The following is a 19,416-nucleotide window of genomic DNA, read 5'->3' as shown; positions in this document are numbered from 1 at the left end:
AATAAATCCTAATATAGCTACAATATAAATTATAATTACATTGTAGCTATTTTAGGATTAATATTTATTTTACAGGCAACTTTGTAATTATTTTAACCAGGTACAATAGCTATTAAATAGTTAAGAACTATTTAATAGTTACCTAGTTAAAATAATTACAAAATTACCTGTAAAATAAATCCTAACCTAAGTTACAATTAAACCTAACACTACACTATACAATACCTACAAATAAATACATTTAAATAAACTAACTAAAGTACCAAAAATAAAAAAGAACTAAGTTACAAAAAATAAAAAAATATTTACAAACATAAGAAAAATATTACAACAATTTTAAACTAATTACACCTACTCTAAGCCCCATAATAAAATAACAAAGCCCCCCAAAATAAAAAAATGCCCTACCCTATTCTAAATTACTAAAGTTCAAAGCTCTTTTACCTTACCAGCCCTGAACAGGGCCCTTTGCGGGGCATGCCCCAAGAAGTTCAGCTCTTTTGCCTGTAAAAAAAACATACAATACCCTCCCCAACATTACAACCCACCACCCACATACCCCTAATATAACCCAAACCCCCCTTAAATAAACCTAACACTAAGCCCCTGAAGATCTTCCTACCTTGTCTTCACCCTGCCAGGTTCACCGATCGGTCCAGAAGAGCTCCTCCGATGTCCTGATCCAAGCCCAAGCGGGGGGCTGATAAGGTCCATGATCCGGCTGAAGTCATCATCCAAGCGGGAGCTGAAGAGGTCCATGATCCGGCTGAAGTCTTCATCCAAGCGGGGCAGAAGAGGTCTTCCATCCGATTGAAGTCTTCATCCAAGCGGGATCTTCTATGGTCATCCATCCGGAGCGGAGCGGCAGGATCCTGAAGACCTCCGACGCGGAACATCCATCCTGGCCGACGACTGAACGACGAATGACGGTTCCTTTAAATGACATCATCCAAGATCCAATCAGCCAATCGGATTGAACTTGATTCTGATTGGCTGATTCCATCAGCCAATCAGAATATTCCTACCTTAATTCCGATTGGCTGATAGAATCCTATCAGCCAATCGGAATTCGAGGGACGCCATCTTGGATGACGTCATTTAAAGGAACCGTCATTCGTCGTTCAGTCGTCGGCCAGGATGGATGACCATAGAAGATCCCGCTTGGATGAAGACTTGAATCGGATGGAAGACCTCTTCTGCCCAGCTTGGATGAAGACTTCAGCCAGATCATGGACCTCTTCAGCTCCCGCTTGGATGATGACTTCAGCCGGATCATGGACCTCTTCAGCCCCCTGCTTGGGCTTGGATCAGGACATCGGAGGAGCTCTTCTGGACCGATCGGTGAACCTGGCAGGGTGAAGACAAGGTGGGAAGATCTTCAGGGGCTTAGTGTTAGGTTTATTTAAGGGGGGTTTGGGTCCAAAGCATTTAGCTTTTTTTGTTATAATTCGAGCAAACGGTTAGATTTTTTTGTTATTTTGTGCGGGCGTGTTTTTTCGTTAATATTTTATACGTGCGGTAGCATATTTTTTTTCTTAATGCTTCATTTGCCTAGGCTGCATCCAGTTGGGTTCCGAAAATGGCAGGGATTCTTTCACCACCCTGCCATTTTCGGAATCCACCTGGATGCAGCGTAAGATGCATCCAGGTGGATTATTTTGGCTGTGCGCACAGCCAACATTCATTTGGCTGCCTTACGCAGCCAACATTCCTTTGAGGATGCGTGCGCAACTGGCGACAGACGTGTTATAAATTTTATTATAGTATAGATATTGAACATCAAAAACTTTATCACTTTTGGAGACCTAAAGTGTTAATGCTTGAATATATGATTATCAAAACACATATATAATATACTGAAAAAAAGTAGTTAACCCTTTAACTGCTGAGCTATTTTCACCAATGTGTCTCCAATTGGCCCCACATTAAAGTATAGTTAAGTTTTATATATTTTTTTTTTAAAAAATATATATGATTTTTTTATGAAAAAAAAAACTGCACTATGCAGTTTTTGGGGGAAAAGGTTGGCAGCTGTGGGGTGTTTGAAAAAAAAAATGGCACTGCCTTTATATTGTGGTCTATGGGAACTGTGTGTTTCCTATAAATATATATGTATATGCTTATATACATAAAATTATTTATGTGTTAATATGTGTATATTCATAAATAAGCACATAAATATATAGGTTATATTGATATACATATATATTTAAAACTGCTGCCCAATGCTGCAAGACTCACATTATGAGAACAAGGCTCCCATAGTAGTCTATGGGAGGGGTACTTCAAATACCTACGCAAATTTTTTGTGTGCTGGTGTTACCAGAGGAGCACAAATATTGTGCTTGCATAATCTAGCCCAGTATGATTGTGTTTTTCCCCTAAACCCTATTTTACAAAGAAGAATGGGCTATCTACATATAAAAAGGCCCTTTGGTTATATGTAAATAACTTTTTTTGTGCATGTAGGGGTTCTCATGAGCCTGTACTCAAAATAAATGCACATTTAAACATGCCAGGTGAGGTGATCACTGTTACCACATCGATCACCTGGCACCTGTATAGGGGATTTATTTTAAAAAGGGGCTTCTGGGTGTTAAAACAAGCGGTCATTGCCTAGAGGATCACAGCCTGCAAACAGTTTGGGAAAGTGTAGGTTATAAACAACTTTCCAGTTTACTTCTATGACCAAATTTGCTTCGTTCTCTTGGTATGCTTTGTTGAAGGAGCAGCAATGCACAACTGGTTTCTAACTGAACACATGAGCCATTGACAATTGCTTTATATATGCAGCCACCAATCAGCAGCTAGAACCTAGGTTATCTGCTGCTTTTGAGCTTTCCTAGATAAAGATTTCAGCAAAGGATAACAAGAGAAGGAAGCAAATTAAATAAAAGAAGTAAATCGGAAAGTTGTTTAAAATTGTATGTTCTGTCTAAAACATGAAAGAAAAAAAGATTTCATGTTCCTTTAAGAAGTAATGTATCTGCATAGAATCAGAGCATATTTTGAGAACCTCTTGAAATTATGATAATGGGAAAGTGATACAAATAGATGTAACTATTCAATATTGACACTACCATAACGAAAAAAAAAACTCTCAATAAAAACATGGGGCCCTATTATTTATTTATTTATATGTTTGTGTTTTGGCACTTTTCTTTCAAATATGGTTGACCCTCACTAAGGCCAAAACGATAATCTGCCTATAATCTGCGGGTGCCATTTCCCTTGTTCAGAGGAGACTTGCATGGTATTTTGGGGATTGACTGCACTTGTTTGACAGGGTCGGGCTGATATACTTAACCCCTTAAGGACCAAGGCCATTTTTCAATTTCTTTCCCTGAAGGACCAGGGCTATTTTTAAATTTCTGCGGTGTTTGTGTTTAGCTGTAATTTTCCTCTTACTCATTTACTGTACCCATACATATTATATACCGTTTTTCTCGCCATTAAATGGACTTTCTAAAGATACCATTATTTTCATCATATCTTATCATTTACTTTAAAAAAATGATAAAATATTAGGAAAAAATGGAAAAACACACACTTTTTCTAACTTTGACCCCCACAATCTGTTACACATCTACAACCACCAAAAAACACCCATGCTAAATAGTTTCTACATTTTGTCCTGAGTTTAGAAATACCCAATGTTTACATGTTCTTTGTTTTTTTTTGCAAGTTATAGGGCCATAAATACAAGTAGCACTTTGCTATTTCCAAACCATTTTTTTTTCAAAATTAGCAATAGTTACATTGGGACACTGATATCTGTCAGGAATCCCTGATTAACCCTTGACATGTATATATTTTTTTTTAGAAGACATCCCAAAGTATTGATCTAGGTCAATTTTGGTATATTTCATGCCACCATTTCACCACCAAATGCAATCAAATAAAAAAAATTGTTCACTTTTTCCCAAATATTTTCACAAACTTTAGGTTTCTCACTGAAATTATTTACAAACAACTTGTGCAATTATGGCATAAATGGTTGTAAATGCTTCTCTGGGATCCCCTTTGTTAAAAAATAGCAGAAATATATGACTTTGGCGTTGCTTTTTGGTAATTTGAAGGCTGCTAAATGCCACTGCGCATCACACGTGTATTATGCCCAGCAGTGAAGGGGTTAATTAGGGAGCATGTAGGGAGCATCTAGGGTTAATTTTAGCTTTAGTGTAGTGTAGTAGACAACCCCAAGTATTGATCTAGGCCCATCTTGGTATATTTCATGCTACCATTTCACCGCTAAATGCGATCAAATTAAAAAAAAACGTAAAATTTTTCACAATTTTAGGTTTCTCACTGAAATTATTTACAAACAACTTTTGCAAGTATAGCATAAATGATTGTAAATGCTTCTCTGGGATCCCCTTTGTTCAGAAATAGCAGACATATATGGCTTTGGCGTTGCTTTTTGGTAATTATAAGGCCGCTAAATGCCGCTGCGCACCACACGTGTATTATGCCCGGCAGTGCAGGGGTTAATTAGGTCATTTGTAGGGAGCTTGCAGGGTTAATTTTAGCTTTAGCATAGAGATCAGCCTCCCACCTGACACATCACACCCCAGGATCCCTCCCAAATAGCTCTCTTCCCTCCCCCATCCCACAATTGTCCCCGTCATCTTAAGTACTGGCAGAAAGTCTGCCAGTACTAAAATAAAAGGTATATTTAAAATTTAAAAAAAAATTGTAAAGCATATTTACATATGCAGCTGTGTAGGATCCCCCCTTAGCCCCCAACCTCCCTGATCCCCCCCCCAAACAGCTCTCTAACCCTCCACCTCTACCTTACTGGGAGCCATCTTGGGTACTGGCAGCTGTCTGCCAGTACCCTGTTTGCAAATACAAATGTTTTTTTTTAACTTGTTTCCCATTTTTTCTGTAGTGTAGCTTCCCCCCCCCCACAGACAAATCCCCCACCCGCTCCCAGATCCCTTAGATTTATTTTTGTTGGGGATTGTATCCCCCCTTACTGCCAGTCTTATATAATTATTTTGCTGTAGTGTAGCGGTTCCCACCCACTCCCTCCCCGTGCACGCGCCCACCCACCGGCCCCCGTGCACGCGCACGCTCCTGTGCGCACGCCCAACAACCCCGCCCCCGATCCCGCCCCCCTCTCTCTTCAATTTGTCACCGATGGCCGCCCACCCGCCTCCCACGGTCAGCTCCCACCCACCAACGATTGCGGCCGTCGATGCCGGTGCAGAGAGGGCCACAGAGTGGCTCTCTCTGCATCGGATGGGGGAAAAATGTTATTGCAGGATGCCTCGATATCGAGGCATCACTGCAATAACCGTAAAGCGGCTGGAAGCGATCAGGATCGCTTCCAGACGCTTTAATCCCCAAAGTCGTACAGGGTACGTCGCTGGTCTTTAAAGACCAGGTTCCGTGGGACGTACCCTGTACGACTCGTGTCGTTAAGGGGTTAAGAAAAGTTCCCCTCTGTGAAAAGCACAATAGGGCTAAAAGAAGCTACTCCCAGGTAGTAACCAGGCCATAGAACAAGCCACTGAGCTGTTGTTCATTCCTGGCAGATTCCTGGCAGATTGCACCTTTTTCTGTATATATAAGCTTTTATCACAGCATGACTGAGTCTTTGCTGGAATTTTAGATACTCCTTAAATACCCTGTCATTTAGAGGGCACTCAATATAATGGATTTTGCACAGGGTATAAGTAAAGTAAAAATATGTCATATCATGCAGCACAATTTAAATATGATGTAATATAACATTGTCCACCAATACATAATTACAACTCTTACACATGGCAAAAAAGAGAAATAATAATAATTAAAAAACGGTCTTGTTCAACCAAGTATACATGTCAGGCATTCTTATCACAGATGGAGACAATGATTAACTCCGAGTTTCAGATCTCTTTTTTTTTTTTTTTTTTTTTTTTTTAAATTTCAAGTTTTTATTAGTAAAGATTTCTCAGATACAACAGTGACATATTAAATAATTTGGAGCACGTAGGCTCCTACAGACAGTATGAACAGAAAAATTGGAACATTCAAAAATATGTCAAGTTAGAATGCGTTCCTGAAATGAAAAAGTGAACGGAATATAGCTCAAGTCAAGTGGGGTGGGTTAATTGGGGTGGGGGGGAGAGATTAGGGAAAGAGGAACGGGAGGGTAATTGCTAGAGGCAAGGATTTGGTTCATATGCGGGTGGTACTTGGGGAGGGTTGCCTAGTGTGTGTTTACTCTAGTGTTCGGGGCCCAAGTAGTGGTGTGGTTAGATTGCCAATCTGCCCACACTAATTCAAATAGGTCTGAATTATTTATAGAGGAAAAGATAGGTTTCTCCATATTGTAGATATATGCCATATAGTTTAGAATGCATGACCATTTTGGGGGCGTCACAGTTTTCCATGCCTTGGCTATTGTCGCTTTAGTAGCTGTTAGCAAATAAATTGCTAGGTATGCTTGGTGCTTAGGTAGTTTAGTGATGCCTATGTGCAAGAGGGCATTGGAAGGGGTTATAGGAAGTGTTATGCCTAATCTCCCTAGCGTGCGGAAGCATGTACTCCATAAGGGTTTTAGCTTGGGGCATTCCCACCATATGTGTAGGGAGTCTCCTTTTTTTCCACAATTGCGCCAGCATAGGGGAGAGGCAGAGACAAACATTTTATTAAGTCTCGCAGGGGTAAGGTACCAGTTCGTTAAGAGTTTATAATATGTTTCAAAGAGTGTGACACAGTGCAGTGCTTTTTTAGTGAGGGAAATTACGTGTTGCCATACTTGTGGGGTCAGATTCAGGTTCAGGACTGATTCCCAAGTGAGTAAGTGAGGAAGTTTGTTCTCAGGGTCTGTGCTTCCTATTAAGGTGTAATGCATTGATAAAGGTCTGTGTAATTTGTTACCTTGTTGCCAAGTCGTTTCCCAGAGTGTACGGGGTCGGTGTAGCTCAGGTTGGAATCCCCAGCTAGTAAGAAAGCTCTTTAGTCTTGTGTATTCGTATGTCATGTACCTGGGTAAGTTGGAATCTGCCTTTATTTCTGAGAGTGTCATGAAGCGCGGGGTTGGTGAAGTAACCCAAAGGTCAGCTACAGTTTGTATTCCAATTCTAGTCCAGCCATAAGGATGAGAGTCAGGTAAGCCTCGTAGGAGACCTGTCAAGGGAGTAATAGGCGAAGGATGTGGGGCGACGTGTGGATAGTGTCTAAGCTTGTCCCACATGGCGAGGCATTCTCGTATTATGTTATTGCTAATGTCTGTGGCACGCCTTAGGTGGGCCGGAATCCAAATTAAGTCGGGCAGAAATATATGATTTGGGAGGGAGGCTTGTTCTATGGTTTTCCATTTACTAGGAGAGTCTTTAGCACCCCATTGTGAGATATGGGTGAGCATGGCTCCTTCATAATACCTAGTTATTGATGGGGAGGCTATACCTCCTCTACTAAGGGGGCTTTGAAGGATTTTGTGTGCCACTCTGGGGGGTTTGTGCTGCCATATATATTTTGTAAATTCACTCTGAAATTGGTGAAGGAGATATCCCGGGATACGGAGAGGGAGACATCTAAATAAATAAGTAATTTTAGGTAGAAAGGACATCTTAAGGGCTGTTAACCTACCTATCCATGAAATGTGAGTATAGTCCCATTTGTCTTTCAAAGTACGCAGTTCGGTTAAGAGAGGCAGGTAGTTGTCTTTGATCATCTGAGGGATATTGTTCGATATCTTAACACCTAAGTGGGAGATGAAGTTATTGACGCAGTGTACTCTGTATTGGACCTTGAGGGTGTCAACTGTGTTCTGTGGGATTCCCCAGGTGTAGATTTCTGTTTTATCTAGATTTAATTTGTAGAGTGACATGTCTCCAAAGGAGTTTAAGATTTCTATTAGTCTCGGGAATGAAGATAGGGGGTCTGACGAGAATATAGTAATGTCGTCTGCAAAGAGTGCAATCTTGTGAATTGTGCCATGTAGGCGAATGCCATCAATTTTTTTATCTTGTCTAATTTGTTCTGCTAGTGGCTCGATTGCCAGGGCAAAGAGTAGGGGTGAGAGTGGACACCCTTGTCTGGTGCCATTAGAAATTGGGAAGGGGGGTGAAGCAAAGCCTAGGCCTCTAACTACTGCTGTGGGAGTGGAATAAAGAGCCTGTATCGCTTTGATAATTTGATCTGGGAAACCAAAAATTTTAAGAGTTTCCCATAAGTAGGACCATCTAACACGGTCAAAAGCCTTCTCTGCATCTAATGAGATAACAGAGAATGGCCTATTTAGTCTGGTGGATTCGGTGCAGATGTTTAGGAGACGTCTAGTATTGTCTGGCCCCTCGCGGTGAGGGATAAATCCTACTTGGTCTAAATTTATGAGGTTCGGGAGTAATTTAGAGATACGTGTAGCAAATAGTTTAGCATAAATTTTAATGTCTAAATTAATCAAGGAGATTGGCCTGTAATTGGAGCATAAGGATGGGTCTTTTTGGGGTTTAGGAATAGTAATCACCGTTGCTTCCAAGAATTCCTGACTAAACCTACCCTGTTCTCTAGCGTGATTAAAAAATCTTAAGAGTAGTGGGGTTAGTTCGTTTATGTATGTTTTGTAGAAGGCTGCTGAGTAGCCATCTGGACCCGGAGTTTTAAAGGGTTTTAGATACTTTATTACGTGTTTAATTTCCTTAGAGGTGAATGGGGATAAGAGTGTTTCTTGGTCGTCAGGTGACAATGAGGGGAGGTTTAGGCTGCGAAGGTAGGAGCGTATTTTGTCAACAGGAGTTAGTTTGTCGCTTGCATTTTTTTCTAGATTGTACAGGGTTGAGTAGAATTTCTCAAAACAAGTACCGATGTCTGAGGGTTTGCGGTGTGTCTGGTTCTCAAAGTGGATCTGGTGAATTCTTGAGGTACTCGCTCTGTTTTTGAGTTTATTTGCTAGTAGTGTATCTGCTTTGTTACTCTTATGGTAAGTAATCTGTTTCAGTTTAAATAAGTTAGCCTGAGTGCGTTTTAGCTCTAGTTGGTTAATATGGTTTTTAATCTGTATAATTTGAGCTGTGGTATCATCTGAGGGTGTACTTCTATTTAGGAGTTCTAGTCGGCGCAATTCAATATGAGACTTGGAAAGGGGAAGGCCAGATAGTTTTTTAAGATGAGCTTGTTTTTTAATTATGAGACCTCTAAAGGTGGCCTTTGCCACCCCCCATAATGTGTTGTCTCTGACCTGATTATTGTCGTTAGTTTGGCAGTAGAAGGTTATGTCTTTTCTCAAGGTTTCCTTAAATGCAGCATCCTGTAGGATGTCATGCGGGAGGCGCCAAGAAGGCTTCACATTATGTCGCTCCGCTGAGTGGAGAGTTACTGAGACTAGGTCATGATCTGACCATGGGCATAGGGAAATGCTAGAATGTTGGACTAGGTCAAGGGTTTCTGCTGAACAAAAAACATAATCGAGTCTAGAGTATGTTTTATGAGGGAATGAGAAGTGAGTGTAGTCTCTATCTCTAGCATGAAGTGAACGCCATACATCGAAGTAACAGAAGTGGGTAATTATTTGTCTGAACTTTTGGGAAAGTTGAGCAGGAGGGGTAATGTGTTTTGTCCGGGCAGTTCTTTTTCTGTCTAGTGCTGGGTCCCAAGTCATGTTGAAGTCCCCCGCTAGTAAAACTCTGCCTATTTTTATCCGGTCAACTGTGTGTAGGATCCGTTTGAGGTATCTAGGCTGATGTGAGTTAGGTAGATAGATAGAAACTAAGGTATGATCAGTATGGTCTAGTTTACATGTTAGAATGAGAAATCTAGATTGGGGGTCTTTTAGGACTTGGATTGGTTCATAAGCTATTCTTTTATGGATTAAAATTGCCATACCTCTAGCTTTTTTGAAAAAGAGGTGTATTCGAGGACAGTGTAGTCTTTAGATATTGTGTAAGGAGGATTGTCTGACGACCAATGTGTTTCCTGAAGGAATGCTACGTCAGGGTTATGGAATTTGAGTGATCTAGCCAAAAGGCTACGCTTATGTGGGGAGTTCAGGCCTCGTACATTGTGGGTTAGTATTTTAAGGGGTGGCATAGAGAGGTATGGAGAGTAGGTCAGATCTTTTAATACTGAGAATTAGTGTGAGTGGGGAGGATAGGGGGAGAGAAATAGGCAACAGATAGTGTGAAGAAGAGTTAGCGAAAATAGTTCGCTATGGTGGAGCCCTAGTGTGGGCTGCCTGTGATGGGGGGCGAAAAGCTAACAGAAACAGGGGTCTTTGGAATGGACCCTGCTCCGCAGTAATCATTGTAAATTAACTTGCTATTACATATGTGCAATACTTAAATTAAGACAACAACCTTAAACAACAATCTAACACATAACTTAAATGTACTATCTAATAGTAAACTTTTCAAGCTTTAACTCAGTCTCAGTTATGATCTGTTGGAGACAGGTCAAACTTCCAGGTCAAATAAAGTCTAGGTAAGTTCCGTTAAAAGTTACCAGGCGTGTTTTTACGGTGGGTTAGTTTTAGGTTTCTTGGCTCTCTGCTCTTTGATAGTCCATTCGGGAGCCGAAGCTCTCAGCTTTGGGTGGGTTGGCTGTAACGGTGGAGGCTGTTCCTGGTGTAGGCCCCATGTGGTCAGGAGAGCCATACCCTGAGGTATGGAGTTAATTGTGTGGCTCTGGTTGTTTCTGGTGACCACTAGGTTTGTAGGGTGTCCCCACCTGTATTTTATATTGGCCTTCCTGAGCGTCAGGGTAATTTGTTGAAAGGTTTTACGGTACTGTAGGGTATGAGTCGAAAGATCAGGTAAGAGTTGAACATCCTTAAATTTTTCTGGCATAGGCGGTCTTTTGAAGGCTGCTTGCATAAGTTTGTCTTTATATATGTAGCTGTGAAAGCAGACAATTACATTTCTTGGTTTGTCGGCTGGAGTAAGTCGTGATCTTAAAGCTCTATGGGCTCTCTCCATTGTATCAGTGTGTCCATCTGGGGTGCCCACGAGTACTGCAAACAGCTCCTTTAGGTAGGGTTGGAGATGAGTATTTTCTACGGTTTCTGGGATACCCCTAAACCGGATATTATTTCTGCGAGATCTGTCTTCGATGTCTGCCATTTTAAATTCAAGTTGAGTCATCTGATCTGCTAGGGTTTCAGAGTAAGTGAGCAGGTTTGATTGGTCTACTGCTAGATCATCCTGTTTCCGCTCTAGTGCTTCAACTCTTTCTCCAATCTCTGAGATTTCCTTTTTCAGTTCCGCAGAAGACCGTTGAATTTCCTGGGTGATAGAGCGCGTTTGACTGGCCAACATATGCTGTAGGGTAGCCTTAGTAATGAAATGATGTGATGGCGCTTCTGAGCGCACACTAGAATGAGATTCAGCATCGATCGACTCAGGGTCGCTCATCTCCTCGTTGGTGACAGGGTTAGATTCCTTTCCTGATTGGGTAAAGTGATCATAAACAGTCTTCTGAGTGGTAGTGGAGGGTTTCCCCTGACGCCTGGGCCCATGGGGCATTGTGTTAAGACTGTTAGGTATGCCTGTAGGTTAAAGATTAACACCAACCTTCTCTTATAGAGCGCTCTGAAAACAATCTGGAAAGTATAAAGCACCGTACAGTAAAGTTTACTAGGTCTGATATGTATTGCTAGACTGCGGAGCAGGGGTCAATAACATTTTCTATATTTATGACATTTTGTTACAGCATCAAATAATAGATAGTAATTGAACCCTTCGATTTCAACATATAAATGCAGGTGTGTGAGTCACTGGCACCCCAGGGAGTGGTGGGATACGACTATACAGAAGGGAAAAAGGAGAGGGGAAGTGACCAGCCCAGACTGGCTGGACCGGAAAGGGAGAGGTGCCAGAGAGAATTAACAGACAGTGTAACTCAGCGGAATATTGAGCAGGGGTGGATAAGATACCTTGCTATTAAGTCCTTAAATTGTTAGTTTAGGAGTGTAGGTGGAGGTGAAGTTCTACTGGATCTGAGAATTCAGAAGGTATGTTACAGTAGGGGGACTGTGGTGTGGAAAGATCAGGCTATGTGTAATGAGTGTGTTTGCCACTACGTGTCAGTGTATGTGTGGCTAGGGGACCACGTCAATATATGTGTCTATGTGTATGCGCCTCGGGGAGTAAGTGTTGGTTAAACTACTTGGTAGCTTTAGGTAAGTATATATGTTAGGCTAGGGCACTAGAACCTTTAGTGAAAGACCAGTGTTTTTTAGCCTAGCTGTCAGCACATCATATCAATGAGGAGTTACACTAGCACTTATCTTGATGCACTTAAATACCTGTGGAAGAAAGATGTATGATTAAGGCAGCAGTATGAAATCACACTCCACCTCAGGCTGTGAACCTGAGGACAATAAAGCTGTCGCAGCAGCTAGCATAAATAAAAAAGAGGTTAGTGTGAGAATGTCTCAATGGTAGGGGGTGTGAAAAGTTTCACTCCACAGGAAAAGAACAAGGTTGTGTTAATCAACAAAGGATACTCTGCATACACTTCACTGTAAGGTTTGGCTGTAGTGACCAGTTCTCAGGGTCTAGGTTATGAGTATGTCTCAATCACTTGGGCTCCAGTTAGGGAAGTGAAGCAAGATGAATTGACCTTTCTATTGCTGAAGTTACTTAGTTTACTGTGTGTATTCTCTGCAGGGTTTGTTGATGGTCCTAGGTAGAATGGGGACAGTAATCAGTCCCAGTAAGTTGGGGCTGCTTCTCCAGCTGGGATATATCCTGTATGTGTGGCCCAAGTAGCTTAAGGCCCTCTGCAAGTGCTCAGTATAGTGGGCAAAGCTGTCTGTGCTGGTGTGCAGATGTCCTGCAGCAGAGAGTGAGAGTCTGCAGTGTAAGTTACGTGTCTGCCAGCAGGCCTCCAGCCCTCGCACAGCTCTCACAGTGAGTCAGCAAGTATTGAGTAAAAGGCTTCCCAATATCTCCAAATCAGGAGCACTAAGGATCCGTGGCTAAGTTAAGAGGGGTTCAATCAGCTTGTAGTTGTTTGCCAGGGGGTCCCGCTACAGAATGGCTAGTATGTTAGGCTCAACTGTCTTTATAAACAGTGCAAGTGGTTTTCCTAATTGTGGAGGCCAGAAATTACAGTGGCGGTGTTAAGATTTAGAGGTAATAGGTACCGGTAGTTAACTACTTGTGTTTGAGTACATCTTACCCTCTCCAGACGTAGGCCAAGTCCTTTCGAGTGGTGCAGAACGGCCAGCAAGGGGAAGGGACCCGGCCGCAAGATGGCGGGTGTTCGCGCCAAAAAGTCCGTGGTGCAGCTCGTACTCCCTCCGCCACCCGCAAGCCTGTGACAATTCCCGGTCAGAGCCGGGTCACGATCTCCAGCAGAGGGGTCAATAAAGGGAAGTTCAGCCGACGACTAAGTCCCTCAGAGTGTGTCCGCAGCTTCAGGTCTTCCAGGCGGCACGTGAGGTAAAGTGTTGCTGCACCGGAGCGGAGCCCCGACCCTCCGGTCAGCAGTCCAGCAAAGGTATCTGTGTAGTTGGCCCCCTTCCAGGGCAGACACAGCAGTTGGGTAGGTCCAAGTTGTCGCAAGGACTGTTTAGTTGTGTTGCCGGGTATCGCCACAGGGCTTCTTAGAAACGGCTGGTATCAGCAGCGCTGTGTATCGTTCGAATCTCCAGATTGACCCCAGTCACCCAGGTTCCTTAAGGGCAGGTTGTAGGGTCAAATTTATAAGTTTGAGTCTCTTTTTCCTGCACTTTTTGTCTGTTTTTTGAATAGTTATCAGAGAGCTCTCTCCATGCACGTCTCTCCAGATAGACGGCTAGCTCCGCCCCCCCCCCGAGTTTCAGATCTCTTAAAAGCAAAATTAAAATTGACAAATTATTTCTGAAAGATGTTCATCAAACACACAAAATCAGAAAAATTTCTCTGATAATGTGACAAATCCTAATATACTCCATTGAGCATTCTATTAAAAAAATGATGCTGTAAATGAATCATTTTAAGATGTAGCATTTCTATTTTTCACTTCTCTTAAAGGGACAGTAAAGTCAAAATTAAACTTCATGGTTTAGATAGAGCATGCCATTATAAACAGCTTTCCTATATACGTCTATTATCAGATTTTATTTGTTATTGTAATATCCTAGTATCCTTAGATAAAGAGTAGTATTATAGCAGCAATGTCTGCCATGCTCTAGTTTTAACAAATGCTTGGCGGACAATGATAGACAGTTCCCAACCTGTCTGCCCCGGCAGAGTGGGCAGCAATACACTGCTCGTATTTATCATTGCACAAGCTGCAGTCAACAGCACACAAGCAGGAGATGTCAATCACCACAATCTGACAAGTCTGGGAGATTGAAAACCTCCATCTAAGAGATTATGGGGCCTATCTATCAAGCTCCGTATGGAGCTTGATGCCCCATGTTTCTGGTGAGCCTGCAGGTTCGCCAGAAAGAGCAGTTATGAAGCAGCGGTCACAAAGACCGCTGCTCCATAACCTGTCCGTCTGCTATGAGCAGGCAGACAGACATCGCCAGAAATCAACCCGATCGAGTACGATCGGGTTGATTGACACCCCCCTGCTGGCGGCCCATTGGCCGTGAGTCTACAGGGGTGGCGTTGCACCAGGATCAGGTCCGCCAGACTTTCTTAAATAAGGGCCTTTGTGTAGGTTAAGAAGCATTGGTCTGATGCTTAAGGTGCTCCAAAACTGCATTCATAGCTTCTTAAATGAAGCCCAGTGTTTATTGTAATATTATAAACTGTTGCAAACACTGCTGCTAAAGGGCTAGATTACAAGGGGCACGCGATATGGATTTTTAAATTTATAATTTAGGTTTTTATTTTTTCATAGTATTAGGTTTTTTTAATCATGTCATTTAGGAATTATGATCGCTAGTTTTTTTTATTTTATTAGAATAGTTATGTTAGATTAATTTATAGTTCAATCTTAGTTTTTTTTTATTTCACAAGTACATTTTTTATTTATTTTAAGATAGTTATATTGTAACGTTTAATTTAAAGTTAGGGGGGTTTAGGGGTTAATAGTTTAATTTAGTGTTTTGCAATGTGGGGGGGGCTGGCAGTTTAGGGGGTTAATAGGTTTATTTAGTGTCGGCAATGTCGGGGAGCGACGGATTAGGGGTTACTAGATTTATTTAGTGTTGCTGATGTGGGCAGCGGATTAAGGGTTAATAGGTTTATTTAATTGTCGTGATGTGGGTGGGCAGCAGATTAGGGGTTAATAGTTGTAATATAAAATTTGCAATGTGGGAGGGTGGCGGTTTAGGGGTAAATAGGTAGTTTATGGGTGTTAGTGTACTTTGTAACATTTTAGTTAGAGTTATGGTCTCAGATAGAGGAATGGATTGTGTCGGTATTCACTATAACACAAGGATTTTAGCAGGACTGCACAACCTGTAATACAGCATTTTTTGAGTGCGGAATGGAGGGCTGCATTAAGGTTAACATGCTTGCGTTACAGCCTATACCGCCACGGCTCCTAATATGCGTTACTGGCCATTACACGCGCAATGGCCAATTTTTCAGCGGTATAGCCGTACTGCACCGTAATGCAAAACTCATAATCTAGGCCATTATTAATTATTAAAAATGATTAAAAATGATTTGAAAAGTTTTAAGGTATTTGAGTGGAAAGGACTGTAATATGTATGTATGTACAGTATATATATATATATATATATATATATATATATATATATATATATATATATATACATATATATACACGAAATAAGGATTGCACTCACAGGTCTTTCTTGAAAAAAAGTACAAATACTTTAATGTAACGTTTTCGGGGATCTAGTCCCCTTCATCAGGCTGACGAAGGGGACTAGAGCCCCGAAAATGTTACATTAAAATATTTGTACTGTTTTTCAATAAATAGCATCATTGCACCCAGGCAGCTGACACAGGGTGGGCAGAGCTGAAGTTAGGTTATATATATATATATATATATATATATATATATACACACATATATATATATATATATACACACCGGCCACTAAATTAGGTACACCTGTTCAATTGCTTGGTAGCACAAATTGCTAATCAGCCAATCGCATGGCAACAACTCAATGTATTTAGGCATCTAGACATGGTGAAGACGACTTGCTGAAGTTAAAATCTTGCATCAGAAAAAGGAAGAAAGAGGATTTAAGTGACATTGAATGTGGCATGGTTTTTGGTGCCAGACTGGTTGGTCTGAATATTTAAAAAACTGCTGATCTACTAGGATTTTAACACACAACCATTTCTAGGGTTTACAGAGAATGGTCCGAAAAAAGAGAAAATATCCCGTGAGCAGCAGTTGTGTAGACGTAAAGGCCTTGTTGATGTCAGACGTCAGATGAGGATGGGCAGATTGGTTTGAGATAATAGAAAGGCAACAGTAACTCAAATAACCACTCATTACAACCATGGTATGCAGAATACCATCTCTGAATGCACAACACATCGAACCTTTAAGCAGATGGGCTACAGCAGCAGAAGACCACACCGGGTACCACTCCTGTCAGCTAAGTACAGGAAACTGAGGCTACAATTTGCACAGGCTCACCAGAATTGGACAATGGAAGATTGGAAAAATGTTGCCTGATTTCTGCTGTGACATTCAGATGGTAGGGTCAGAATTTGGCCTAAACAATATGAACGCATGGATCCACAGTTCAGGCTGGTGGTGTAATGGTGGGGGATATTTTCTTGCCACACTTTGGGCCCCTTAGTACCAATTGAGCATCATTTAAATCCCACGGCCTACCTGAGTACTGTTGCTGACTATGTCCATCCCTTTATGACTACAGTGTGCCTATATTCTAATGGCTTCTTCCTGCAGGATAATGCACCATGTCACAAAGCTCAAATCATCTCAAACTTGTTTCTTGAACATGACAATGAGTTCACTGTACTCCAATGGCCTCCACAGTCACCAGATCTCAATCCAATAGAGCACCTTTGGGATGTGATGGAACGGGAGATTTGCATCATGGATGTGCAGCTAACAAATCTGCAGCAACTGTGTGATGCTATCATGTCAATATGGACCAAAATCTCTGAGGAATGTTTACAACACCTTGTTTTATTATATGCCACAAAGAATTAAGGCAGTTCTGAAGGCAAAAGAGGGTCCAACCCTGTATTTGCAAGGTGTACCTAATAACATGGCCGGTGAGTGCATATATTTACTGTTACAAACTGCTATTTGTAACTGGCCCTTTATATGGAAAATTGCCCTGCTTCCCTGGATTGTGGAGAAGCCTATTTGCCAGCCTCCTTCCTCATGACTATGGCCCCTGGAAGATTGTGCCCCTGAAAACGTATTAACTTTTATTGGGTGTGTATGGCCCTTTAAGAACCGTCTGGGGACATATTGTGACTTTGGTGAACAATGCCCCTTTAAGACTATGTCCCCAGACCTGTAAAATAACTTGTCCCTGGCTTTCTCCCACTTCGTTCAGTAAATAGGGCTTACTGAACCAATGTTACAAAAGCATTAGTTTTCATTGTGTACCCTTAAGTGCTATGTGACAGACCCTTTGGTCAGAACTGAAAGAGTTAACTTTGTTCAGCTTCAAGAAGCTATTTTCTAAATACAAGTTTGCTGGCATCAGCTCTAATTAAGTTTAGTGATAAACATTCCCATTGTCTAATCATCTCCAGAGTCAGACTGCTAGTTGATAAGATGGACTGCATTGTTTTCTTGTGTGTAACTTGTTATCTGCTGAAGTAATGTAATTCTATTGTGGCTTGTCAAAGGGCGTTGTCTCTCTATCTAAATGTACCAAATGTGTGATTGGTGATTTTATGCCTCCCCCTGAGAGTGTCCTGTTTTGCATGTAACCTCAATAAAAACCAGGCTGGGTGTTCCATCACCTCAGACCTCTTCTAACCCTCTAACTTGCAGCCTTGACTCATGTTTGTAGGGGACAGCTATAATCACTACAGGGATTGCTATGCTCTTCATACTCCCTTAGCTACTGAGCTCTTGTAAGAGCTCTTGTTCCTGATCCTGCTTCACTCTACAGAAGGAAGAGGTTCACCTACTGGAGCCTGGTTGTAGGTCCAGGGCGCAGAGCAGACGGCGAGATACCAGCCCAGCAGTGGTGGTTCGTAGAGTCTGCATTACTTATGGTGTCTACGCAGTAGTTATGGTGTCTACGGTGCTGATGATCCTTTGGTGAGCGCTAGGAGCATCCTTTTCTACGATCCAACTTCCAGCCAGCCTGGAGGCAACCGTAACATTTTGGTGGCAGCGGTGGGATGGCTTCCTAGCACAAGGAGCAGCACCCCAACAGCACTGGTATGGTATGAGAATTATTGAGGGCAACGCTAGCCACTGCGCAGCGTCCCTACCTACAGCAGCATGGAGCTGACAAGACACTGGTCAGAACACTGTGAAGAGCACCTCAACCTGATCCGTCGCTATGATGGCGCTGATTTCGTTCCAGAGGTAAAGAGGCGGCTAGTCCGATATGGTCCAGACCCTGCGCAGGAGGTAGTCAGTCGAATCATCCGGGAATTAGATACTGAGAACGAAGCGGCACGAGCCTTTGAGCGCCAACTGTGGAGTTTGGGGGTATGGACACCTGGTCTCCAGCGAGAAAGTGAGTTACAGGGAGCGGAGAGCAATGACCTCCCTCCCCAGCGGCAGCCTGAGTTACAGGTAGAGGAGAGCAGCGACCTCCCTCCCCAGCGGCAGTATACCGGGCAGAGGGAAGAGACAACCGGTCTCCTTCCCCAACCCCAACCAGAGATACCCGAGGCAGCAGGCCTCATAGACTGGTCCTGGGAGGACCCCCAGCAGGCAGTTGGAGATGGGACCGCAGTCTCTCTACCGGCACTACAGGGATGCTGGGCAGGTGGCCCAGATCCCCAGAGACAGACCCAGCTACAGGGAGGGGAGAGCATCGACCTCCCTCCCCAGCCGGAGTGTGCCTTCCAGGGAGAGGAGACAACCGGTCTCTCTCCCCAGCCGCAGCATGTTCCACAGGGAGCGGAGAGCATCGACCTCCCTTCCCAACGGCCGCCGGAGTATCAGGAGGAGGAGGTAAGCCAATCTCCCCCTCCCCAGCTAACTCCTAACTTGAGCCCAGGGTTAACAGTGGAGATGTTAACCCCCACTGACCCCCACGTTCCCTTTGTCACCGGGCAGGACTATGCCCCAATTCCCCCAGCAGAAGAGCTGGCATCAGGACAGAGCGCTGCTGGCCTCTGCCCTACAGACCCCCTTGTCACAGGACTGGCCTGCAAACCCCTCACCCCAGCAGAAGCGCTAGCACCAGGGCAGAGTGCCGCTGGCCTCTGCCCCCCAAGTACCACCAGCTATTTACCCAGCTGCGCCAGGAAGACCGAGGATGCTACACTTTCATCCTACAACCTGGAACCTACAGGCCAGTACTACTTATTGTGGGGGGGCTACTTTGCTTCTAATGTTTACTTGTGGGTGGGTTGCGAGACTAACTTAGGCACTGACCGACAG

The sequence above is a fragment of the Bombina bombina genome, chromosome 5, assembly GCF_027579735.1.
Source record: "Bombina bombina isolate aBomBom1 chromosome 5, aBomBom1.pri, whole genome shotgun sequence".
NCBI lineage: Eukaryota > Metazoa > Chordata > Amphibia > Anura > Bombinatoridae > Bombina > Bombina bombina.
The sequence above is the reverse complement of the archived record's forward strand: the minus strand, read 5'-3'. Positions refer to the sequence as shown.